We start from the raw sequence: 15179 nt of genomic DNA, 5'->3' as shown, positions 1-15179 counted from the left end.
CCCGTTCGCTGCCACCTATTGTCAATAACACCTATGGATTAAAGGGTTGACCTTGGAAATGTCACCTCCTCTTAGGGGAGCATCTAATAGGGTTGATTACCTAGCCACCTATAAAAAGGTAGGGGAGACTTTTATGGAACTTCGTCTAGTTAGATACTTGAAGGCGATCTCAGTTTGAAGTATTACTATGCCTTTAACAATTAAGTATGCTCCACTATGATGCATGCATGGTCATTGTCTCTAATGGGTGGTTTCCTTCACTTGAATTTGAGATGGCTATGCGAGGTGGTTCTACACAGAGTAGTAGAGACCTTGAGGGCACACCCATTCCATGCCTACTACACATGATGCCTAAGTTGTATCACACTTCATAAGAGCATGATGACCTTGCAGATGTAGTGTTTCCTTTCCACAACAAAGTGTTGGGCACTTTGATGATCCTAACAACTGATTGACACCCTAGAGCACCCTAAATTACAAAACGTTGAGCTAGCTATGCTTGGATTTGCTGATTCTTAATGATGTACCCAGTGGACCTAACATAACCCTAGACTGGCCTTGACCCTATTACATGGGCATGCCTTCATTTGAAGTCCAAATGATGATGAACATTCCCCAGGTTGATTAGGAAGGGCTTATACTACCCCATGGAGCCCCAATGTTGGAGAGAGATTACACAACATTGTCTTGATGGCACACATGGAGATGATACAGGGCACCTAGAGTTGGCTTTTGGACACATGGAGATGTTTTGAGGATCCTTCCTCAATTATGGTTGATCATATGGTTGGAGATGCATCTAGCCATTCTATTGCACTTTTGGAGCCTTATTAGCCTTAAAAATGAATGATGTTATGCTTAGAGAGGGCTTGCAACTCACATGTGTGGGTAATTAGTAGCATATTTTGTTTTATTGAGCTATTACATTTGCTTGTAACTCACTTACTTCATGTTTACTCAAAATCAAACTTGTAATAAGGATTTTAGTTGGATTAATGGATGTGATAGACCTTATACAAAATGTGGATCGCTCCATTCTATTTGTTGATCATCACTTACAGATTTTGGCCTCCTTTAAAGAGCTTGACTTAGTTGTTTTGCAACTAGCTAGTTGTGGACATGTAATGTTTTTGGAGCTATTTCTATTAGAGACTAATTTGTGTCCTGTAGAAGTATTTTTGGGATCAAAAGAAGGCAATGTCTTGGGAACATTTTACATGTTATTGCATATTTATAACAATTTTTCATGTGATGAATATTGTAAAATATTGCTTGATCATTGCATGTCAAATTGTTTTTCCTTGAAGGCCATAGAAAACCTCCTAGAGAGCTTTCTTCTAGTTAATTTCTCCCCTCATAAAATAGTTCCTAAAGTTTACAAGTGAAAACTAGGGTTCCCCCCTTACTCCATGAATAGATTTGATATCTCTTAAATTTAACCCTTAAGACTCCATCACCCAAGTAGGGAAAGACAATAGGAATCCTTGTGATGGTCAAATATCATAAGAAAATTCATCTCTTTCTTCCTACCTATCTTCCTAATACAATTAAGGCAAGTCGTTAGAGCTAGGGCATATGACCGAATTCAACTAAGGCCTCTTACGAGGTGACAGTGATGTACCCAATGGCTTGATGAAGATTTCGAGACAGGTCAACCTAAAATATGTCAAGAAAATGAAGAACGGGGTAGAGTGGGAGCTTCAGGTATGTTCTTTGCCTAAGGATATTGCTAAGTAAGAGAAACCAATAAATTCATCAATAGAGAGATTGATTTTGATGTGCCACTAGTGTTAGCGAAATGACAGGGTAAACGGTTTGGTGCTCCAAATGTACCAAGTGTTATTGTGTCTATTACATTGAAATATGGTAAACCCTTTAAATTGAGGAGTATATTGCCAATCCATGTATGTTTTTTTGGGGGAACTGCAATTGTAAAGCTTGTTTGTGGTGAAAAGGTTGTCTCAAGGTTTTCATGATGCAGACAAGCACAACTGAAATGGTTCATTGTTCCCAACACTCGATTTGCATGCTTCTCCCTATGTTAATTAAATTTCAAGAGTAACAAATCAGGGAGCAAGTGCTTGATGCTAGGATCCAAGGAAAATCACCGAAAAGATTGGATATTCCAAAGGAAAAAATCACTTCAAATGAACACATTTATTGTGACAATTCCAATACCTCAATTGTAGATTTTCACAAAAGTTTCCCAGATTGTTCGTATGATCTTTGTATTAGTTGTTGTAGAAAGCTTCAGAAGGTTGCTAGCCTGGGGGTGATTTAGCAAAGTCATCCCAACTGCAGTACACAAATAAAGTTTATGTCTGATCAAAGAATAAGAAGCAAAGGAAAGTAGCAAAGAAAATAAAAAGGGAATATTTGTACTATGTGATATATGATCATTGGGCTTTAGTTGGAACAACTCGACAAACATGGAAAAAGTCTTTCAGAAATGTTTCATGAATTTCCACACCATGCATCGGACTTAGTTCATCCATTAGAAATGTTGGACTAAGCATCCTTCTTTATCATCAAACCACGGAGCAAGCACTCTAACAAGGAGCATTCCAACAAACTATTACAAGAGCAAAGGATGCTCGTTGTCAGCCCTCCAGACCTTAATGGTTTTTTTCTACCTAATGAAGTTGGCTAAGATAGCACATGACATTCTTTTCAGTCACTTTGATTCCAGTGTGTCCACTACAGCTAAAGTCAACTCCATGATTGTCATGGTCGAGGTCCCCACCTATGCACAGATCGACACTCTTAAACATTGTAATTTATTAAAGGGGGTCAACTTAATCAAAGGGATCATTGGACCTTTGTTATGTGGACATTGGGCACATGAGGAGTCAAATACTTTTATTTAGAATCAACCCACCTTTGTGGGGCTTCAATATATTATCATTGTACATGTGGCTTTGTCCACTAATTGTATTATTTTCTTTTTTTGTTAAACTAGATCTAGTCTTTTTAGACTAGGCCCAAGGTCCTCCCTTAATAATATTGTTTTATTGTAAATGAGATTCCTTTCCTCGCCTATATAAAGGAATTATTTTTGTTGGATAGCAGGAGTATTCCTCTTCTATTGGCTTAATGAAAATCTTCTCAGTTCCATTGGGGTTTCAAGTTCATTATGTGATTCATGTTACAATTTTTTAGGATTTTTTTACTTGGTTCCATTTGCATCGCTTTTAAGGGTTTAACTTATAACAGATTTAGGGCCACCACAAGGCGTAGTGAGATCAAACCACTATGGCACAATTGTCACATGGAAGGGGGTGTCACAGATAAAGGTTTTCACATCCCCTTTGTTGGTTTGAAATGTCGACCCCTCTTTGTTAGGCAAACACTTGAGGGGGTTCCCTTAATAAATGTTTGTCTTATCTTACACCATAGTTGATCCTTGGAATGACAAAAATCCCATTGATGAATCTTCTCTAGTGGGTTCCTGATCTTGCAATTTACCCTGATTTGCTGAGAAACTACCCATCTCTTCAATAAGAGTTTCTCCTTCTCGATCCATTATTTTGTGTAACCGACTTAAGGAGGGCCATGATTCTTGATATCTTCTTGTTCTAACATTCCCTTGAATCCACCGCCCTTAAATATTGACACTGGTCTTCACATCCTTCTATCAACACTATTTCCCTTTTTCTATTAGAAAACCCATTTCATTCCTCGGGGTTACTCATGTTATTATTCTATTCCATATTGTTTGAGCCCTAGTTATCCTTAGGATAGCCCACTAGAAGCCAGAGGAGAACCGCCCTAAAGAGGCAAGGTAGGTCAGCATGGTGATTGTGGGTGACCTATCCAGAGTTCACTTAGATTGTAAAGTATGGTTGGAGCTTTTATCACTTTTAACATATAATTTGAATGGTAGCACTCTACTTCCTTTGTCTACTAGAAGAATAATAATCCTTGTTACCCACCCAAATGGATAACCGCTAGGAGAAAAAAATTTAACCTATTTTCTCAGTTTTCTAGTCAACAACCCTATGATGATCCATAGATGGCTACCATAAAGGACCTTCCATCTATTCTCTAATCGATTCTTTATTACATCTAGCTTATTCATCAGATGAAGGTGATCCATTTATTGCAAGGTAAAGTAACAAATTTTGTATTCAAGTTCTTTCACTTAATGTTTAAGGGCAATCTAGTATGGATAAAAAATTCATCTAGATGATAGACCGCTTTTGGTTGTGTTGTAGCTTATATTGCATTTAAGCTTATTTATCACTTTTATCACAATGTGTGGTCTAAAAATCATTTCAGGGGTTCAACCTTAATGAAGCTCTCTTATTTTCTTTACATCTGCAGAGTCTAAGGAAAATGAAGTATTTTTTTAATTATACATTGAAATCACAAAAGAAAGAATTGTAAAAGAATCGGCCCCAGTGTAGCTAAGGTTGCTATACGAACAAATCAAATCACTATATAAATGGTTATATGGAGCTAGACCCGATATCTATATACATATATATATATATATATATATATACATCTATGTGTGTGTGTGTGTGTGTGTGATAGCTGCATATCGAAACAAGAAAGAAACAAAGTAATATATTGGATTCGCAAAAGAAACAAGTGTTAAAGTGTTAAAGATATGGACACAAAATATATATATTGCGTTCTATAAAGTTCGACGGGTCTACAATGTTATGGATGATTGGTTCCACTGATAGCACCGATTGCGATTTGTGATTGTGGGTTGGACCTGAAACATATATACATTGTGTTTAAAAGTCCCGATGGGTCTATAGAGCAATGACTGCTGGTTCTGCCGATTGCAATTTGCGATAGGCAGATCCGATATTTTATATATTAAATTTTAATATTTTTGGCGAGTCCACTGTATAGCATAATGCATTATGTACAGGCGTTTGGTTCCGCTGATTGCGATATGCGATGGGCCAGAACCAAAGCACATATATATTATGTTTTATAAGCCCTGGCAGGTCCGCGATCATCGCATAACACTTAGCGATATGCGATGGCCAGACCTGATATGGTATATATTTTGTTTAATTCTTTCGGCACGTCCATTATGTCGCATATTGTTAAGTTTTGTATTGATATATCAATTGAAGGCACTGATTGCGATTTGCGATATGAAGCGGATCCGGTGGATTTATGAAGCAGAATTAATTATTTTTGAGTTCCATAATAATCAAAAGTTGCGTTGATTTCGCTATGTAAGGGAAAGAATCAGTGTTAAAGCTAAATCCGAAGAAAAGGAAATTGGTCGGGTTTCTTGGTGTTTTTGCCAATTAAAATGTATCTGATACATGCGTAAGTCCAGGTTTATACAAGTCAAACATATTTCATTATGATTAAAGCGGATTAAGGCATATACAGAGGAACTCTGCAGTGAATTAACAGAGCCGAAAATTCAGCAGTCATAGTCATCTTCTATGTTCAGTTATTTTATGTTATTTTATGTTCTTTAAGATGTCTTTACCCTCTGTGTAATATTTTGTAATAGTTTTTACTTCAGATAGTTATGGAAACAGTTTAGTAGTTTGATCGTTTCAGAGATCAGCAACTGTCTCACAATGTATAAAAGAGGATAAACTACAAAGGGGTTGTTCGAATTTTGGAGAACCCGGAGACCAGGCCATTGTATTCCTGATATAACTATTGATTAATGAAAGAATCAAAAGTTTCCATGAATTGTTGGGTATAATTTTGTAACTTCTCTGTCATGTATCATCTTATGTTTCCTTCTTTCAAGTATAGTAATCAAGCTGCAAGTCTTTATTTGCTTATGTAGATAAAGTTAAAATTCCTTAAAAGAGCGCTCCTATACTTGAAGTTTTCACCTTCCTTTCTAAGTTATAGATAATATTTTCTGTGTAAGGCAACATATTATATTTAACTTCTCCAAGGGTCGCAGATAGTATTTTCTGTGTCAAGTAGCATATTGTCTATGATTCAGTTCTCATTTTCATAATTCTTCTAAGTGACGGATAGTAGGTTCTATGTTAAGCAGCATATTATCTTTAACTTCTCCTTCAAACTTTCTTCATTCATCATGTATACCTAGCAACAAATGGCATTCTGAGATTTTCTGGTCACATATGTATTAAGGGTTAAATACCAAGTTTTCTAGGTCCTTCATTTGAGAATACAACAAACAATAAAGTGACAAATAAGTGACAACAAACAATAATTATTAATGTCTTAAGCACAATTTCTATATAGCCAAGAAATTGGTTTCTTAAGGTACAACATTAGTTGGCACCCTTGTCGAGGAGAGAAGACAAGAACACTTTTCCTTGGGTTTTTCAATATTTTCCTCTAGTTGTTCAGTGAGGAGTGTTAGCCTCCTGCTGCAGCAGGTTAATCATCTTTCATGATCGACATTTTTACATGCCAAATATGTCATACTTTGCTTGCTGCAATGCTCCATATTTGCTACAGATGGCCAGAGAAGTATCCATGAGAGTGTGCTAGTCTAAATGCCACTGTTGTGTTCCATTTTTGATGGGTTGATCCATTTTTGATGAGTTTTCAGTTAAGGGAGCTCCAAACAGCTTAATCTTGGCTTCCCTAGGTTTCAATTTCCTGTTGTAGAATATAGAGAATGAACATCTGTCCAAACAGCTTAATCTTGGAAGATTTGTAGATAGGTAGAGAAACAAGGGTGCTCAACAGCTTAATCTGAGCCCCTGGATGCAATAAGTGTAGTTGTAGATAGGAGGACAGCAAGAAGAAAAGAACAAAAAGTTGGGTATGCTAGTTCAAGTTCACCCAAACCAAAAAGAAGAGAAAAAGCTAGGTGAATAGGTCGGGTAGGTAGCTTTGTGGTTGCAGAATCATGGCTTGTGATCCATTTCATATTGTCAAGTGTTATATCTATCATATCACAAGTTGAAGGAGATTTTTCAGTTGGAGGACTTCAAGAAATTCATGTCTAACTTCCCCCTTCTCCCTCTTTCCCAAATCACTCACTAACTTCCCCTAAAGAGGTCAAGATCTGCTTGATACCTCTTAGATTCATCATTCTCCATATCATCTGCCTTGGTGAAGATCTGCTTCACTAAAGGAATGTTCACACTTCTTCTATCAATCATTTTCCCCCATTGATAGCACAAGACTTCATTCTTAGCACTTTTTTCTCATCATTATCATATTAACTACTAACTTTATTATGTAACTCCCTATCTCTTTTCCCTTCCCCTACTAAAACTATCTCTATAACTCCCCTATATACTTATCCCCTCCCCTTGGTTGAAAAATAACCATATACATCCTTGGGAATTGCTAAGTTTATCTGAAACTCAACAAGAACCCTCATTGACCCCTCTGACCATCTTCCAAATGCATAAGGACTCATTCCTTTGCATAGTTTCCCTTCATATGTATAAAAATCATCTCTTTGGCCTTGGTTTGCCTTTATAAGGCATGAAACCCTCTTTGGCCAGTAAACCCCTCTCAAAATCACATCACTTTCCCCCTAAGTGCCTTTGGACTCCTTCCAAGGCATAAGAATACAAAAACCATGCAAAAACCATGAAAAACCTTCAAAAAAGGATAAAATCCTCCCTTTTTGGCTATCAGACCCCTTCCGATGCATTAGAATCCATGGCAAACTATAAAGGAACCCTTCCGATTTCCCAAAAGGCTTGGTAGTTCACAAAAACATGGGTCCGATATAATAAAGTTTCATTTGGACCCCTCCGATGTGATATCGCTATCGGGAGGGGGAAATCATATGTTTAAAACATCATATATAACCCCTCCGAATTCATTTGCCTTGCCTTTTCATAAAAAGCGTGCTCCGATGAGATAAAGATCTGTTTGTTCCCCCTCCGATGCGATATCGCTATCGGGAGGGGGCAGTGGCATATATAAGCGAAAATGGCTAAGTCTCAAGGCATGGGGCATAGCGCCGATGGGCTGGACCCGAAAACATATAAAGTGGATTGGTAATAGTATATCGGGTCCGCACAGTTCGGTGATCACATATATGGCAACCCCATGACCCCGCCGATAGCGAATTGTCGAGTTAATCTCAGCCGCCCATTCAGGCCCAGAGATCAACGGCCCATATTTAATCACATCACTCCTATATGGCTCCTTCCAGCAGAGCCGAAAATTAATAAATCGCGGCATAAAGGCATATCGGGTCCGAAAGGGTCCACACTATGTGCTCTTATATCCCGGAGCCGAAAAATAAGAAAGGGCATATAAGTATTTCGGGTCCGTGGCATTTCGTAGGTTTTATGTGTTGGGGCCAATGGTCCACCCTGATGCGAGTTATCGCCAGCCGTTGGATCTACCTTCGCGCAATCCCACAGCCAGGATTTAATCTCCGCTACAGTGCCGCTCCCGCCTATGTTTTTCTCGAATTTTACATAGAAATTGGTCTTTTTCTGTGTAAAAGAAAAGGCGGCATTTGTTCATATTTTCACATATATGCCCATGCCCGGCTCCCGATAAGGGAATTCATGCATCCCTAAGCTTTCTGAGATCGCTCCAATTCCCAGTTTTGCTTCAGATAGCCAGTTTCGGCCTCGGCACAGTCGGCAACACTTTTTCCTCCTGTTTGCACCATTTTTTAAAGTATAAAGCTAGTTTTGATCGGACAGAGCGCCGATAGCATTCCAATGGCCACGGAGGACATTAGCAGCAGTTATTTTTGCATTAAAATGCAGAAGGGGGCGATGGGACAGTTTAAAAAGTATCAACGGTGAGAAAAGGCCCAGATTCAGTGCCAAAGTGTATTAGGATGCGGCAAAGAGTATCAGTCCAGTTTTTCAAAGCAGATGAAAGCAAAGCAAGCCCACCAAAGTCAAAAAAGCATCATTCAGCCATTAAGGCTCACAAAAACTTCTTTCGTTGCCTTAAAGCCACCTAAAGGCATAGATGAAGGCTTTCAAGGCAGAGTTATTACAGAGACATTGTTCCCAGTCATATTTTTGGAGCAGCGCTGCTTCCTTAATTGCGCAGTTATCACACAGAGGACAATGCGTGGCTCAAGGCACTCTTTCAGTCCATTTTTGAAGCTGCAGGACCCTGTGCAGCCCTAAAGAGCCATTTTGATGAGGTTGCTCCCTCATGTGCAGCTGTTTTAGATATTTTATTGCATTTATTTCCAGCACAACTTAACATTCGAAGCAGTTATTGCACATATCTCTTTTGGCTCTGTTTTGATAGATATTTTGAGATATTTTCTCCTTTGGCACCTGTTCAAGGGATGTTTGTAAATATTTTCAATTTAAACAACCCTCTGTATTTATGTAAAGGGTTGGTTGGTCGATAACTTCCTCTCTAGACTTGCACTATATTTTCTGAGAGTCTCTATAATCAAATATCGTTGGAATGTTTGGTAGATGAACTGGCTGTTGTGTTTTAATGACTAAAGAATGACTATGGAATCCTAACGCTTCTACATAGCCCAATAAGTGTTTCTTATCTCTGTTTACAGTTTATATGTTTTATGCCATCATTGTTTCACTATCTAAATAGCAGAAAGAAAGAATAGTTCAGAGCTACTTAGTTGTATTCTGTTCTCAATTTCTGTGATTTATCTATGTTTTCCTCTGAATTAGTCCTGAATATGAATACTGATTGGCTCATATTTACACTAGTTCCTTCATATATGATTGTTGTTTAGGAATCCTTGATTACTCCTATATAAATGTTCATTCACCTTCCCTCTGTTAGCATAATGAGAGCTACTTAGTTGCCTTTCATTCACTAACCTTCATTCCATCCTTATTCCAGCTTGATATTGTTTTATGTGTAGCTATCCTGCTCTGTATTCCTCTTGTGACCAAGAAAACGCAACAGCAAGCCTAATCCACGACTCCATGCCCAATGGTTTGAACTTCTCACACTATGCATCCCAACTCTGTTTGAAAGAATCCCCCATCCCACCAAACATAAACAAAACCCCCTTGAACTCATTAGCTAGCCTAATATCATCTTCAACAAAGCTAAATTATAAAGAGAGAGCCCTCTCTGATTGCAGGTAGGCTAGGACCTGCAGTCCAAAGATTGGTTTGTGGTTACCTCGGCTGTATCCTTTAAGGAGCTTCAAGGACAACCTGAGTGATAACATAATGGCGACTCCGCTAGGGACCATCCTCAGTTAATTTCACAAATCAAGTTGGAAAGATCCACTGGGAAGGAACCAGACCTTCAAAATTTTCTTTCTAACCCTTATATTCTTAGAAAAATCCCCAAAAAACAAGCTAGAAGCTGGCTCCCAAAAAGAATTCATGTTATACAAGGTCAAAGCCAGACCCAAATCCCCCAGCAGCTTTTGAAAATCCCAATATAATCCCAAGGAACCTCAAGAAGCTAGAGCGAAGAGAGGATTTTGCTGATAATAGTCCTGAAGCAGTTCACCCACGCTGTGGCCCAACCCCTGTCAAAGTTTTATTTCGTTCAACCCCTAGTTCCCCTTGTTCTTCATCCACCTCTCAAAGCACTCCTTCCACACCTCCATTCACTGCACATACTACCACTACTACTCCTATTATCCCAGTTGTTCCTATTGTCCCTCTTATCCCTGTGAATATGGCTAACAGATATGCACCTTTGCAATTACCTACTAATCCTGGAGCTATGCCTCGGGATTACCAAACTAAAATCACATATTTTGATGGCACAAGTGCCTGCACAGCCATTCATCATACAAAGAAAATGCAGGATTACTTTGAAAGCTATGAGATTGACGATGATGCTGTGAGAATGAAGATTTTTGTCCAAATCTTGTCAGGTGATGTCAGGAATTGGTTTAGAGCACTTCCAGCCAATTCCATAACAGACCCGGAAGCCTTATACCAGTCTTTTATCAACAAATGGGAGAAAAAGAAAGATCCCTTGCATATACTAGCTGAATACGATACAATCAAAAGAGGTCCACAAGAAACAGTCTTGGACTATTGGGCAAGGTTCAATAGCATTTATAATGATATCCCACAAAACTTAAGGCCCCCACCTGACCTTGCCTTATATAAATTCCCTGATGGATTCGACCCAGATATGGCCTACCAATTAAAAGAAATAGCCCCTAACAGCCTTGTAGACATGCAGAACGTGGCTGTCACTGTGGAGGAAAATTTAATTGCCAAAAGGAACAAAGCTAGAACTGAGAGAAGAACCACCTTCAAGGAAGAGCCCTCAGCCTTGGATCAAAAGCTAGATGCTATTATCAATGGCATGCACAGGCTAGGAGACAGACTAGGGAGTGTTGAGAGGAAATCATCATGGGAAGGACAACAAACCAATACCATAAGGAACCCAGATTTCAGGAACACTCAGAACTCAAACGCTGGTAGATCTAGCCCAGACCGTGATATAAGACCTCCTTTCCAAGAAAATTATACAGAAGCATCCACATCTAGTGATGCCATAGAGGACACTCGCATGAACTTGGTGGATTTGAAGGGCGAGCAACACATTTTCCTAACTCAAGAAGACCAAGATGACCATGAGATAAGTCAATTTCAGACTAACTCTGATGAGTCTTTTGACTTTAAACAAGGTTATGATTCAGCTATTTATGAAGTCCACAAACAGTATAAGCTGAGGACAAGAACCATAGATGTGCCCGAAAAAGTTAAACCAAAGGAGGGCAAACAGCCCAACCAGATTAGAGGCAAGGCTATTATAACAGAAACAGCTGATATAACTATCCCAAACCCGCACCAAGTGACTGTAGAGGACATAACAGACATACAACTTTTTGTTGATCAACCTCTGCCACCTTCTCCCTCGAAAGAGAACTTGAACAGCACTCCTAAAAGCCTTCCCAAAATAGAAATACCGCAAGGTATCACTCACCATAACACTGATAATCAAGAGGAAAACGCAGAAAATACACTTGAAAAGGGGAAATCTGCTATTGCCAACACAAAGACTCCATTGGAGAAACCATTCAACTTAGAAGTAGAAATAAGAAAACTTAAGATTTCCATCCCCTTATCTGAACTTTCAAAGCATGATGTGTATAGGCAACAAATCCAAAGATCACTGCAAATGCCAGAGAATAGGGATGATGTGAATGTTTTAGATGATACACCTGAGTTGCTTTTTGGTCCAGAAGTTGATGGCAAATCAGCACATGGAGTTGTTCTACCCTTTTATGTCAATCTGCACATACATGATAAAGTTTTACATAATGCAATGTTTGACTCAAGTGCCTCACACAACCTTATGCCCAAAGCTGTAATGGAGAAGCTAAACCTTGATGTAACAAGACCCTACAAAGATCTATTCTCCTTTGACTCAAGTCAGGTCAAGTGTTTAGGCTTAATCAAAGACTTACGTGTCTCCTTAGTCCAATTTCTCAACAAGACAATCCTAATGGATGTGGTGGTTGCTGACATACCACCAAAGTATGGCATGTTGTTGTCAAGATCTTGGGGGGGAAAACTCCAAGGATCTCTCCAATTAGACCTCTCTTATGCCACTATTTCAGTCTTTGGGCAACCAAAGAGGCTGTATAGAGAAACACTGATGAAGTATGTGGTAAGTAGTGAGGAAAAGCCCCAGAATTTCCCTATCTATTCAATCCATTCTGATATGGATTATTTTATTTTGTTTAATGATGAAACAAGTCCTCCAACTGATGATAAGCCTATGGCTTTAGTACAAAAAGCACACATCAATGAAGAATCGGTTTCACATACCCATGAGACTGTCACAACAGCCAATGCAACCAGTACACAAGAAAAACCTCCCAAAACACAAGACTCGGGTCTGCCCAATCCTAAAATGACTGAAACTCTTAATACTAACCACAAGCAAGAAATCACATGGTATTTAGAGTTTGATGGCTCTGTTAACAAGTTAGGAGCAGGGGCAGGAATATGGATTCACAATACACATAACAACCATGCAGAGGGTCATGCTTATAGACTGAATTTCAGATGCACCAACAACATGGCAGAGTATGAAGCTCTCCTTTTAGGCCTTAAGCTGCTCAAAGCTTTAGGAGCTGCCAAAGTTTCCATTCTAGGTGACTCAGACCTAGTAATCCAACAAATGAAAGGCAACTTTGTTACCAATGATAGAAGGCTAAGAGCTTATAGGACTGCTGCCACTGCAATACTTGATACCTTCACTGAATCCAAACTTGCTAAGATTTCTAGAAGCAATAACATGCATGCTCACAGCCTAGCTACTTTTGCTAGCACTTGCAAGCTTCCTTTTGAGCCCAATCAGCACTTTACTGCTGAGATAAAACACAGGCATGTTGTCCCTAACAATGTTAAAGATTGGCAAGTGTTTGAGAATGATGCTCAAATCAACAATTTTCTTACCTTACAGCATGAGTTTTCAGGCCTAAACATTGATATGGATGCTATGGATGATCCACTGCAAGCAATAAACCAAATCCAGCAAACTGTAACAGCTGAAACAGCTAGAAAATTGCTACAGCCAACCATCTTTGATGAAGAAAACATAGAAGAGCTGAAACAGATGCATTTGGAGGAAATAGCCAAAACAGAGGCTGAAATCATTGATCTAAAGGAAAATTTTCTCCCGGTTGGCCTCACTCCACTAGAATACATGTTTGATGCAAATTATGTGCCCAAAAAGCCAAAAATGCAGCCTATAAACACTGCCATAGTGGAATATAACATTGGGACAATAGAAAGGCCAAAAAAGATCAAACTATCTCAATCTTTGCCACCCGATCAAAAGCCCAAATATGTTGATTTTTCAAAGAATTCCAAGATGTATTTGCTTGGAGTTATGAGGACTTGAAGTCCCATGACACCTCAATTATTCAACATACCATTCCCTTAAAGCCAAATCAAAAGCCCTTCAAACAGAAACTGAGGAGAATCAATCATGTGCTTCTCCCTTTAATTGAGAAAGAAGTGAAAAGAATGTTTGAAGCAGGTATCATAGCACCCATTAGATTTTCTGAATGGGTATCCAATCTTGTTCCCACAAGAAAGAAAACATGTGAGATTAGGCTTTGTGTAGATTTGAGAAACTTAAACCAAGTCTCCCTTAAAGACCACTACCCATTGCCCAAAATGGACCACATCCTACAAAGAGTAGTAGGGTCATCTAGAATCTCTTTGCTAGATGGCTTTTCAGGTTTTAATCAGATACTGGTTCACCCAGATCATCAAGACAAGACAACCTTTACAACATCGTGGGGAACATTTAAATATGTGAAAATGCCTTTCGGCCTAAAGAACGCAAGTGCCACCTTTCAAAGGGCCATGGACATTGCATTTGCCAAGGAAATCCATGATTTCTTGGTTGTCTATCTTGATGATCTTACCCCTTTCTCTAAATCTGATCAAGAGCACCTAAGACATTTGAGACAAGTGTTCTTGACATGTATGAAATATGGCATTTCCTTGAACCCTAAGAAGTCTTTATTTGGCCTTGAAGAAGGCAAATTACTTGGACATATCATTTCAAAAGACGGGATTAGAATTGATCCGGAAAGGATCCAAGCCATATTGCAAATCCCATATCCAAGAAACATAAAAGAGTTGCAAGCATTCCTAGGAAGGATCAATTTCCTAAGGATATTTATCCCAAATCTAGTCGAGCTGATAAGACTGTTGAGCAACATGTTAAACAAGGATGCCAAGGTAAAATGGTCTCTTGAAACCAAGCAAGCATTTGAGAGTATCAAAGTTGCCTTGACTCAAGCCCCAGACCTCACAAACCCTCAATTTGATAGGGACTTTATCATATTTTCATTTGCATCTGATAATACTATAGCTGCTGTCCTATTGCAAAAGGATGACCAAGGAAATGAAAATCCAATTGCTTTTTTCAGCTGAGCCTTAAGAGATGCACCCCTGAAGTACCAAATCATGGAGAAGCAAGCCTATGCCCTTGTTAAAGCAATCAAATATTTCAGAATTTAAGTTTTATATTCACACGTGATTGCCTATGTCCCAAATGCTATTGTAAAAGACATATTAACTCAAGAAGGGTTAGAAGGCAAAAGAGGCAAGTGGATTGCTAACATTCTTGAGTATGACATAGAAATAAAACCAAAAAAGCTAATAAAGGGACAAGGTTTAGCCAAACTGATGTCCGAAATAAACTTCCAAGCCTTAGACATCAACCAACTGGACAATGAACAGGAGTTGGCGACTCCACAGATCAGTGACACCTTTCTGCAATCCCCATGGTATGCTGATATATGATTTGTATTGTTAAACCTGTTTGCTCCC

Source organism: Pinus tabuliformis, chromosome 1_1, assembly GCF_031772625.1.
Source record: "Pinus tabuliformis cultivar Carrire ecotype Pingquan chromosome 1_1, CPIR1, whole genome shotgun sequence".
In the NCBI taxonomy this organism is placed as follows: Eukaryota; Viridiplantae; Streptophyta; class Pinopsida; order Pinales; family Pinaceae; genus Pinus; species Pinus tabuliformis.
Note: the sequence above shows the minus strand (reverse complement) of the source record.